Source organism: Salvelinus sp. IW2-2015, linkage group LG9 (genome assembly GCF_002910315.2).
Source record: "Salvelinus sp. IW2-2015 linkage group LG9, ASM291031v2, whole genome shotgun sequence".
NCBI classification, from domain to species: domain Eukaryota; kingdom Metazoa; phylum Chordata; class Actinopteri; order Salmoniformes; family Salmonidae; genus Salvelinus; species Salvelinus sp. IW2-2015.
The window spans coordinates 30,138,271-30,148,677 of NC_036849.1; the positions used below are offsets into that span (position 1 = coordinate 30,138,271).

The 10,407-nt window shown below is 41.7% G+C and overlaps 1 long non-coding RNA gene across 1 annotated transcript in view; it reads left to right on the forward strand.

Annotated features, from left to right (window-relative positions):
• The first annotated feature begins 5,839 nt into the window (after positions 1 to 5,839).
• Positions 5,840 to 10,407, forward strand: part of LOC139028253 (uncharacterized) — a 40,644-nt gene continuing 36,076 nt past the window's right edge. Inside the window, exons 1-2 of the long non-coding RNA XR_011480445.1 lie at positions 5,840 to 5,855; positions 7,205 to 7,495. This is a non-coding gene — a long non-coding RNA (uncharacterized lncRNA). The remainder of the gene's footprint in view (positions 5,856 to 7,204; positions 7,496 to 10,407) is intronic.

Consider the following 10,407-nt stretch of genomic DNA (forward strand, 5'->3'; position numbering starts at 1 on the left):
ACAAGACCTCAATCTTCTATTTAATACAGGTACATCCTGTCATATCAAAGTATGTCATTCAATCATAAGAGAACCTCAAGCCAATCATCTACCATACTTAGCTATATAAATATATATGCATCCCGAACGGCACCCTATTCCCTATATCGAGCACTACTATGGCCATATGTAGTGCACTATAAAGGGTATGGCCATATGTAGTGCACTATAAAGGGTATGGCCATATGTAGTGCACTATAAAGGGATCTTTTTAACCTGCCCTCCTTTGCTGCAGAAGGTACCCGGCCTCCCTGCTGGCAGAATGTACCCATCCGTCCTGCTGCATGAAGTACCTGGCTTACAACCTGCAGAATGAACCTTTGGCCTCCTGCGGCAGAATGTACCTGGGCTCGTGTGTGAGATGGACCTGGGCGCGTGTCCGTGTGCGTTGCGATGAATTAACCGCCATCTCCTGCTGCATGAAGGTGTACCTGGCGCGTACAAATGGCAGATGTACCTGTGTGGCGGTCGGGCGTGCAGAGAGTGTAGCCTGGCTCTGCTGGTGTCTGTAGAATGAGCGTGTGGCCCCTTGGCTGCAAGATGTACGCGGTGCTCGTGTCCTGCGTGTCGGAGGTGTAGTGTGAATGTGTGTGTGACTTGGCGCCTCCTCTGCAGATGTACCTTTCCTCTGGCATGCAGAAGGTACAGCCGTCCTGCTGCAGGATTTACCTTTTCTCCTGGCTGCATGAAGGTACCTGGCTTACAAACTGCAGATATGTACCTGGTCTCTGCTGCAAGAATGTACCTGGCCTCCTGCTGCAGAATGTACCTGGCTCCTGCTGCAGAATGTACCTGCTTCTGCTGCAGAATGTACCATCCTCCTGCTTGCTGAAGGTACCTGTCCTGCTGATGAATTGGAGGCTAACCTGTCCTCCTGCTGCAGAATATGCCTGCGCTCCTGCCTTGCAGAATGTACCTGTCCTCTGCTGCAGAATGTATACCCATCCTCTGCTGAGAATTTACCTGTCCTCCTGATGAATAAGGTACCTGTCCTCCTGCTGCAGAATATGTCCCTGGCCTCCTGCTGCAGAAGTACCTGTCCTCCCTTGCTGTGCAGAATTGTACCTGTCCTCCTGCTGCAGAATGTACCTGCCCTCTGGGCCTGCAGAGATACAGGATGGGATTCTTTTTAGGCAAGTTAGATACCTGAGGCAGCTGGAATCGTAGCCAGTCCACCTCAACATGGTATGTACTCTATTCAGAGTTGGAGGTCCTGTATGTCAGTCCAGACACGATGCACTCTGATGCACTGAACAAGTTCACTGAAAAATGTGGCAAAGCTGCCACCCAGTGGTTCTCTCTTGATACACTGTAACCCAGTGGATACTACAGTACTGTAATGCTTAACCCAGGGATACTACTGTAACCGCTAACCCAGTGGATACTACTGTACTTAACTGCTAACCCAGTGATATACTGTAACGGCTAAACCCAGGGATCTACTGTACTGTAACTGCTAACCCAATGGATACTACTGTAACCGTCTAACCCGTGATACTACTGTATAACTCTAACCCAGTGGATACTACAGTAACGCTAACCCAGTGGATAATACTGTACTGTATACTGCTAACCCAGTGGATACTACTGTAACCGCCTAACCCAGGGATACTACTGTACTGTAACTGCTAACCCAATGGGATACTACTGTAACCTCTAACCCCAGGGGATTGGCCTCTGGCCTCCTGCTGCAGAAATGTACCTGTCCTCCTGCTGCAGAATGTACCTGCCTTCCTGCTGCAGAATGTACTGCCTCTGGCCTGCAGAGATAACAGGATGGGATTCTTTTTAGGCAAGTTAGTACCTGAGGCAGCTGGAATCGTAGCCAGTCACCTCAACATGGTATGGACTCTATTCAGAGTTGGAGGTCCTGTATGTCAGTCTAGGACACGAACACTCTGATGCACTGAACAAGTTCACTGAAAAATGTGGCAAAGCTGCCACCAGTGTCTTCTGATACACTGTACCCAGTGGATACTACAGTACTGTACTGTAACCAGGGGATACTACTGTACAGCTAACCCAGTGAACTACTGTGACTGTAACTGCTAACCCATGGATACTACTGTAAACGCTAACCCAGGGATACTACTGTACTGACTGCTAACCCAATGGATTATACTGTAACCTCTAACCCAGGGATACTACTGTACTGTAACTCTAACCCAGTGGATACTACTGTAACCTCTAACCCAGTGGATACTACTGTAACCTCTAACCCAGTGGATACTACTGTAACCTCTAACCCAGTGGATACTACTGTAACCTCTAACCCGATACTACGTAACTCTAACCATGGATACTACTGTAACCTCTAACCCAGGGAACTACGCTACTGTACTGACCTCTAACCCAGTGGATACTACTGTAACCGCTAACCCAGGGATCTACTGTAACCTCTAACCCAGTGGATACTACTGTAAACCTCTAACCCAGGGGATACTACTGTAACCTCTAACCCAGGGATACTACTACTGTAACCTCTAACCCAGTGGATACTACTGTAACCTCTAACCCAGTGGATACTACTGTAACCTCTAACCCAGTGGATACTACTGTAACCTCTAACCAGTGGATACTACTGTAACCTCTAACCCAGTGGATACTACTGTAACCCTAACCCAGGGATACTACTGTAACCGCTAACCCAGGGGATACTACTGTAACTCTAACCCAGGGATACTACTGTAACCTCTAACCCAGGGGATACTACTGTAACCGCTAACCCAGTGGATACTACTGTAACCAGTGGATACTACTGTAACCTCTAACCCAGTGGATACTACTGTAACCTCTAACCCAGGGGATACTACTGTAACCAGTGGATACTACTGTAACCTCTAACCCAGTGGATACTACAGTAACCTCTAACCCAGTGGATATTACTGTAACCTCTAACCCAGTGGATACTACTGTAACCGCTAACCCAGTGGATACTACTGTAACCTCTAACCCAGGGATACTACTGTAACCTCTAACCCAGGAGATACTCTACTGTAACCTCTAACCAGTGGATACTACAGTAACCTCTACCCAGTGGATATACTGTAACCTCTAACCCAGTGGATACTACTGTAACCGCTAACCCAGTGGATACTACTGTAACCTCTAACCCAGGGATACTACTGTAACTCTAACCCAGTGGATTACTACTGTAACCGCTAACCCAGTGGATACTACTGTAACCTCTAACCCAGGGGATACTACTGTAACCTCTAACCCATGGGATAACTACTGTAACCTCTAACCCAGTGGATACTACTGTAACCTCTAAAAACTCGGGGTACTACTGTAACCTAACCCAGTGGATACTACTGTAACCTCTAACCCAGGGATACTTACGTAAACCTCTAACCCAGGGATACTACTACTGTAACCTCTAACCCCAGTGGATACTACTGTAACCTCTTACCCAGGGGATACTACTGTAAACCTCTAAATTGTATTGTGTTGTATTGTATTGTGTTGTATTGTATTGTGTTGTGTTGTGTTGTATTGTTGTTGTGTTGTATTGTGTTGTATTGTGTTGTATTGTTGTTGTATTGTGTTGTKTTTTGTTTTGTATGATCGATGGCTGTTTCCTCTTGGCCAGGGTTCCCTTGAAAAAGAGAGTCTTATCTCGATGGGAGTCACCTGGATAAATAAAGAATAAATACTTGAACATGCTGATGTTATTGCCAACTGCCTTCTGTTTGTTTAGCCTACTTAAAACAAGGCTGTAATCACATCAAATAGGCTTGTGCTTCTAGGCCTACTGCAATGGTGCAGAATGTACCTGGCCTACTGCAATGGTGCAGTTTGTTATAAGGCTTAATTGATTCACTTGAAAGAAATAGCAGTTGAATTACCAGAAAATAAATACTATTTATCAGTTCAGACAATCGAAACATCAGCTGTGTAGTTTTGAGGAGAACACACCCAGGATTCCATGAGATCATGTCAAATCTAGATACGTATTAGGTTTAACAGTTCAGATACTGAACCAAAAACTCAACACGAGGCCAAACATGAACCCTCCCCAGCTATCACACTGACTGATGCAATACATTCTCTTCCACTGAATTTCTCTCAGTGAAAATAGATCATACACTTGGCAATAAAGTCATTCAGATTAATATACTGTCTATTTCTTTTCATTTCTTTTACTATTATTCATGTATTTCCTTATTCTGCATATGGTAGCTGTGACTTCTCCATTTGTGGGGTAAAAATTTAGAAGCAATTTGTTTTACACTTAATTCCTGATAAATATTGAATGTGGCTATTAGTGCCGCTTTCATAAATATAGAGGAAGGGTGACTTTGTTACCCAAATCTAGTTAACCTCTACTGCGTGTACTGTGGTGCTCCCGGTCCTCAGACCTCTTCATGCTAGTATAATAACAATACAATGAATATCAATATATCATTATGTGGTTACTTAATTTTTTTTGCATATCCCTACTTCCCCTGAGACACTCTCAGAGAGTTGGGTCATGGCTAGGGTAATGACAATATCATCTATCATTTCTAATTACCAGGTCTGTCTTGAGGACAAAATATGTTCAATGTAATTACACAAAAAAGAAGAAGAACAAAGAAGAAGAACAAAGAAGAAGAAGCGGTAAAAAACAAAATCCACAAATCCCAGACTTCAGCTTTAGTTCAACACTATCCTGAAAAAAAGGAACAACTTACTCTGTTAAAAGGAAACATGACAGACATCTATTTTATTGTCTTTGGCAAACTCAGGTGTTACAGATGTGTGACAGGCACTCTCTAACCAACTCTAGTGCATACCAGAAGTGTGCTTACAGAATCATTCTGGGCAGGGCATACCAGATATGAAGATGCTCTGACTTCAATCACTGCCCTCACTCCAGGACTGCAAAAATCACTGAAGTTGGAGACTTATATCTCCCTCACTAACTTTAATAAGCATCAGCTATCTGAGCAGCTTACCGATCGCTGCTGCTGTACATAGCCCATCTGTAAATAGCCCATCCAATCTACCTACCTCATCCCCATATTGTTTTTATTAACTTTTTTCTCTCTCTTTTGCACACCAGTTTTTCTACTTGCAGATCATCATCTGCACATCTATCATTCCAAATGTTAATTTGCTAAATTGTAATTACTTCGCTACTATGGCCTATTTATTGCCTTACCTRCTCACGCCATTTGCATAAACTCTATATAGATTTTTCTATTGTGTTATTGACTGTACGTTTGTTTATGTGTAACTCTGTGTTGTTGTTTTTGTCGCACTGCTTTGCTTTATCTTGGCCAGGTCACAGTTGTAAATGAGAACTTGTTCTCAACTGGCCTACCTGGTTAAATAAAGGTTAAATATTTTTTTTTTTAAAGAGAGCCTGGACTTGGGCCTGGACTTTGGACCTGAACTTTGGGCCTGGACTTTGCAGTCTCCCTGTTTAAATCGCCCTTCAGAGACTGGTTACCTGCCTGTCTATTCCACAGGCCAGGACTGAGTAAGGTCTGTGTCCTCTCTCTACACAGCCTGACCCACCTCCCGGACAAACTAGTGGCGCGTCTCCTGGTCTTCTAGTCTCCTCAAGTGACAATAAAACACTCTAGATGGCATATAGTCCTTTGCCTCTTCACAGACTAACACACTAGTCATGCTTGACCATTACCTTGTAGAGGGATATCAGGTTGTTTTCCATCAAGGCAAATGACCAGCTATCCTGTTACAGGTGTGAAAACAGAGATAACTTCCAATGATCCAGTGTCTCCTCTCTTTCAAGGCTGTTGTTTGTGTTGGTATTTTGTTTTGGTATTGTTGTGGTGTTTGTTATTGGTGTCGGGAACCAATCAACAGTAAGTATTGTTCAGGCCTGATTCTGAAGAGGTGTGGTTTGAAGTCGCAGTAAACTATATAAAGCAGCAGCATTCAGCGACTGCACCCTGAAAGAAGAAGAGAAACTTCATCTCTCATTTTCAAAATGAATATGAATATTCTGGGGTTTCTTCTCATTTTACGGCTATGCATCACCATAGGTAACCTATTCATTATATTGTGTGAAGACATCTCTTTTGATATTGGAATTAAACTGTAGAATGTAAACTTTGTGCACATAACATGGATAAATGGAAAAGTTTTGATTTTAGGCAGCAAATGACAGCAAATGACTTAAAAGTATTTAACTGCTTTGTTGGTTAGGCCTTGTAAGTAAGCATTTCACTGTAAAGTCTACACCTTTTGTATTTGGCGCATGTGACTAATTAAATGAAATGTTTATTTTTTTAATTGATGTGAATAATGATCAGACTAGAGGTCTCTGTGGTCTCAGTGTGGTGGGGCGATTGCATCCCTTTTGACACACACAAAGTATGTATTTATTACAAGTTTAAACGTAGAGGTAGAAAGATCCACGTGGCGGAGCGGGCAGTGGAGGTGAGTTGATGGGAGTGAATAGGCAAATCCAAGGGAGTAACAGAAGCCACCGACGACCAGGCAGGGATGGGGTAAGTGTTCCGGGTGAATGACTGTAGACAGAACAAACGGAGGTAAGTTCAAGGCAAACAAGACGTACAAAACAAACTCTATCAAACTGGAGGCTGATACGCTGGCACAACATACTGTTCATGGCTAACGATCCGGCAGGGAATGGATGGCAGGTCAGAGCTTATGAAGTGGAGGGGTGATGATCAGGACCAGGTGTGCAGATAGCTGCGCAGATAGCTGCTATCTGATAGCTGATGGGATACAGGTGCGGGTAATCAGAGATCTCCCAACTAACTACGTCGCCCGGCAACCAGACAGGGTGCGTTCCAGGACACCGGAAAAACACTCCGGGACAGAACACAGGCAAAAACAGACTCAGGAAGCGCGATTCGTGACAGTTAGACGAGGCAATACTAGGTGACAGCACTCTGACAGAAGAAGACAGATTTCATCTCTCATTTCCAAAAGGAATATGAATATTCTTAGGTTTCTTCTCATTCTATAGCTAGGTATCAACACAGGTAACATTCATTATATTAATTATATTGTGTTGAGGAATCTCTTTTGATTTTGGACTTGGACTCTAGAAATAATAATTTATGCACATAACATGGGTAAATGGAAAAGTTTGATTTTAGGCAGCAAATGACTTACTGATTTAATATGTACATTAATGACTGTCAGTGAAATGCTAAATGTGATCTTGGTCCTCTCTCATTAGGAATCAGGGCAGAACCTTCAGTGGACCAGTATGGGTTGAAGGGGGGTTCAATATGTCTGGCTGTTGCAGAACCTCCTGAGATGATCAAAGGACTTAAATGGATGAAGGACAGTGATGTAATATTTGGAGACAAAGAGATCTCTCCTAAATACAAGGAGAAGGTGGACTATAACAATGATAACCWTTCTCTGTGTATTAAGAATCTGTTGAACACAGACAGTGGAATTTACATGGTAAACTACCAGAAAAGTTGGAAAGAGTCAACGACTACATATAGACTGTTAGTGGAGGGTGAGTTTTGGAAGGTTTCAGTTCTGGTAATGTGCTGTATTCCAGTGGATTCAATGTAGCATGGCAGCTTCAGCCTTCAACATGTAGGATGATTGATACATTTGTCTTTGGGTCCATCTCAACAGTCAGTCACCTTTCCTTATCTCCTCACCTTAATTTACACTGATGAAGTTGCATCAGGATTCAGAGTTGCATTATGGGTGAATGCAATATGGTGGACACCTTAAAAATCTCCAGATCAGTAATGCATATAGGCCCAATATTTATTTTTCTCAACTCTTATTTGGATCTTAAAACTGTCTCTTATAGATCATGTTACCAAACCAGTCATGGATGTCACATCTCTCTTCAACACAAGTGTGGGACTCTSTGACGTCACAGTGAACTGTTCAGTTAAAGATGGCTGGATGTTGTCTGTCRGTGACAGCGGTCAGTGTACACTGTCACAACAGTCTCCGTCACTAACCGGTGGTAACATGACCATCTCTGTATTGACTGGAAGGATCCAATGTACCAGCAGCAACCACGTCAGCACACAGACCATCTCTCAACCCATGGAGGACTGTCAGTACCATTTAGCCTCCACCTTCACTGTAWACCTCCATCACTGTTTAATAACCTACTAATAATATCATATCAATTCAAGTTTAATACATTGGAATGAATAATAAATATGGACCGTTTTTATTATAAATTCAGTTGTAATTCCTCTCCAGCTATAACATGGTAATAATTCTGCTTATGTTAAACTACATTTAAGTCATTTAGCAGACGCTCTTATCCAGCTCTTATCCAGAAACTATCGGTCTATGATGATTATTTGACCGAATCTATTGTCATTGAAGTAATTCTACAAGGATTAAACTGTCTGTTCTCTGTGTGTGACAYGTAGTGGTGAGAAGGATGGACAAGCTTCCGTAATTCCAGACGTCATTATGGGTACTGTTATTGGTGGATTACTCTTAGTTGGTGGGTTAGCTGTGTTTTGTGGGGTTTCGATACATCAAATATGCCAGAAGTCGGGCAACTCCTAAATAACATTCACTATAAAAGTTATTTTCTCTTTCATTCATTTATAAATACATTATAACTACAAAAAAATGAAGAATACAAATGTTATTGTAATATTTAATGTTTTATCTCTAAGCAGATCATTGTCAATGTGCTTACAACTCACCTGAGACACTTCCTGTCTTGGTAACTGAGAGGAAACCAGCKGATCTCAGTTGAAACAGGAAGCGCATCACCAGGTCTAAGGACCGCAGAAAAGGACTTCCTCTGAGGTCACATCATACAGTCATTGGGTTACATTGCACAGAAACTTTGGGACATTTCACTATGGCCTATGAACTACATGGATCTGAATTGGACAGGTATTAGCAATATCCCACTGGGCAAAGACTGGTGAATCAATGTCGTTTCCACGTCATTTCACCCCAAAAAATCAATGTGATGACGTTGAAAACAGATTGGATTTGCAAACATGTAATCGACGTAAGGGGATTTCATATTTTTTCACCCAACTTTTAACCGAAATCCAATGACATGGTGAAATGTTTTGTTGATTTCACGTTGAAGTCATGACAACTCAACCAAATGTAAATCAAAACAAGACGTTGAACTGACGTCTGTGCCCAGTGGGATGTTATCAGCTTGCTAGATTGAATTTCCACCATATTCAATACTACACAAGGGGGTTGGGGCATGGAGTTAATTTGGGACCGGGCATCCCGCAAAATGCAAGCATTTCCTTGTAAATGGAAGTGGAATGGAAACGGTAGCTTACATGTAGGCTGCTTCTACTACCGTGACAGGCCATAGACTGTTTAACAGGGTGCCTTACAGCTACTGCAAAATCCCTCGCCCATCACTGTCATGTTGCATACCTGAAACTGAAATATATAAATATTTGCTTCTGCCATGTTTATACCTGTATAGATAAAAGTAACCGTTATATATTTTTTTTAACTGAAGCCAAGGCTTTATAAAACTGAAATATAGTTTCTAGAAAAGATAACACTTGAACAAATCATAAGGTTTCAACTTTGATTGTGTTGTTGTATTGTTGTTGTTGATGTTGTATTGTGTTGTGTTATATTGAATTGTTGTATTTTGTTGTGTTGTGTTGAATTGTTGTGTTGTATTGTCATGTGTTGTATTGTGTTGTGTTGTATTTTGTTGTTGTTGTTGTTGTTGTATTGTGTTGTGTTGTTGTTGTGTTGTATTTTGTTGTTGCTGTTGTTGCTGTGTTGTATTTTGTTGTTGTTGTGTTGTATTTTGTTGTTGCTGTTGTTGCTGTGTTGTATTTTGTTGTGTTGTATTGTTGTTGTGTTGTATTCTGTTGTGTTGTATTTTGCTGTGTTGTATTTTGTTGTGTTGTATTGTGTTGTGTTGTATTTTGTTGTGTTGTATTTTGTTGTTGTTGCTGCTGTTGTTGTTGTGTTGTATTGTTGTTGTATTGTTGTGGTGTTGTGTTGTATTGTTGTTGTATTGTGTTGTGTTGTTGTTGTGTTGTATTTTGTTTTGTTGTATTGTTGTTGTATTGTGTTGTTGTGTTGTATTTTGTTTTGTTGTATTGTGTTGTGTTGTATTGTGTTGTAAGAAGAATAAGAATAAGGTAACAATAATGAAAGGCTGTAATGACCGACCCTGGAGATGTGAAGCCGGTACGGGGAGTCAACATTTATTCAGGAACAGACAGGTAACAAAACAGAACAGCGTCAGCACGCGCGTAAACAACAACAAACAACAATTAATGCTGAAGCAGGGAACAGAGCAGGAAACCGGACAGAATATAGGGAATGGTAATGAGGTGATTATATGGGAAGTAAGTAATGAGGTGATTATATAGGGAAGGTAATGAGGTGATTAATATAGGGAAGGTAATGAGGTGATTATTAGGGAAGGGTGAT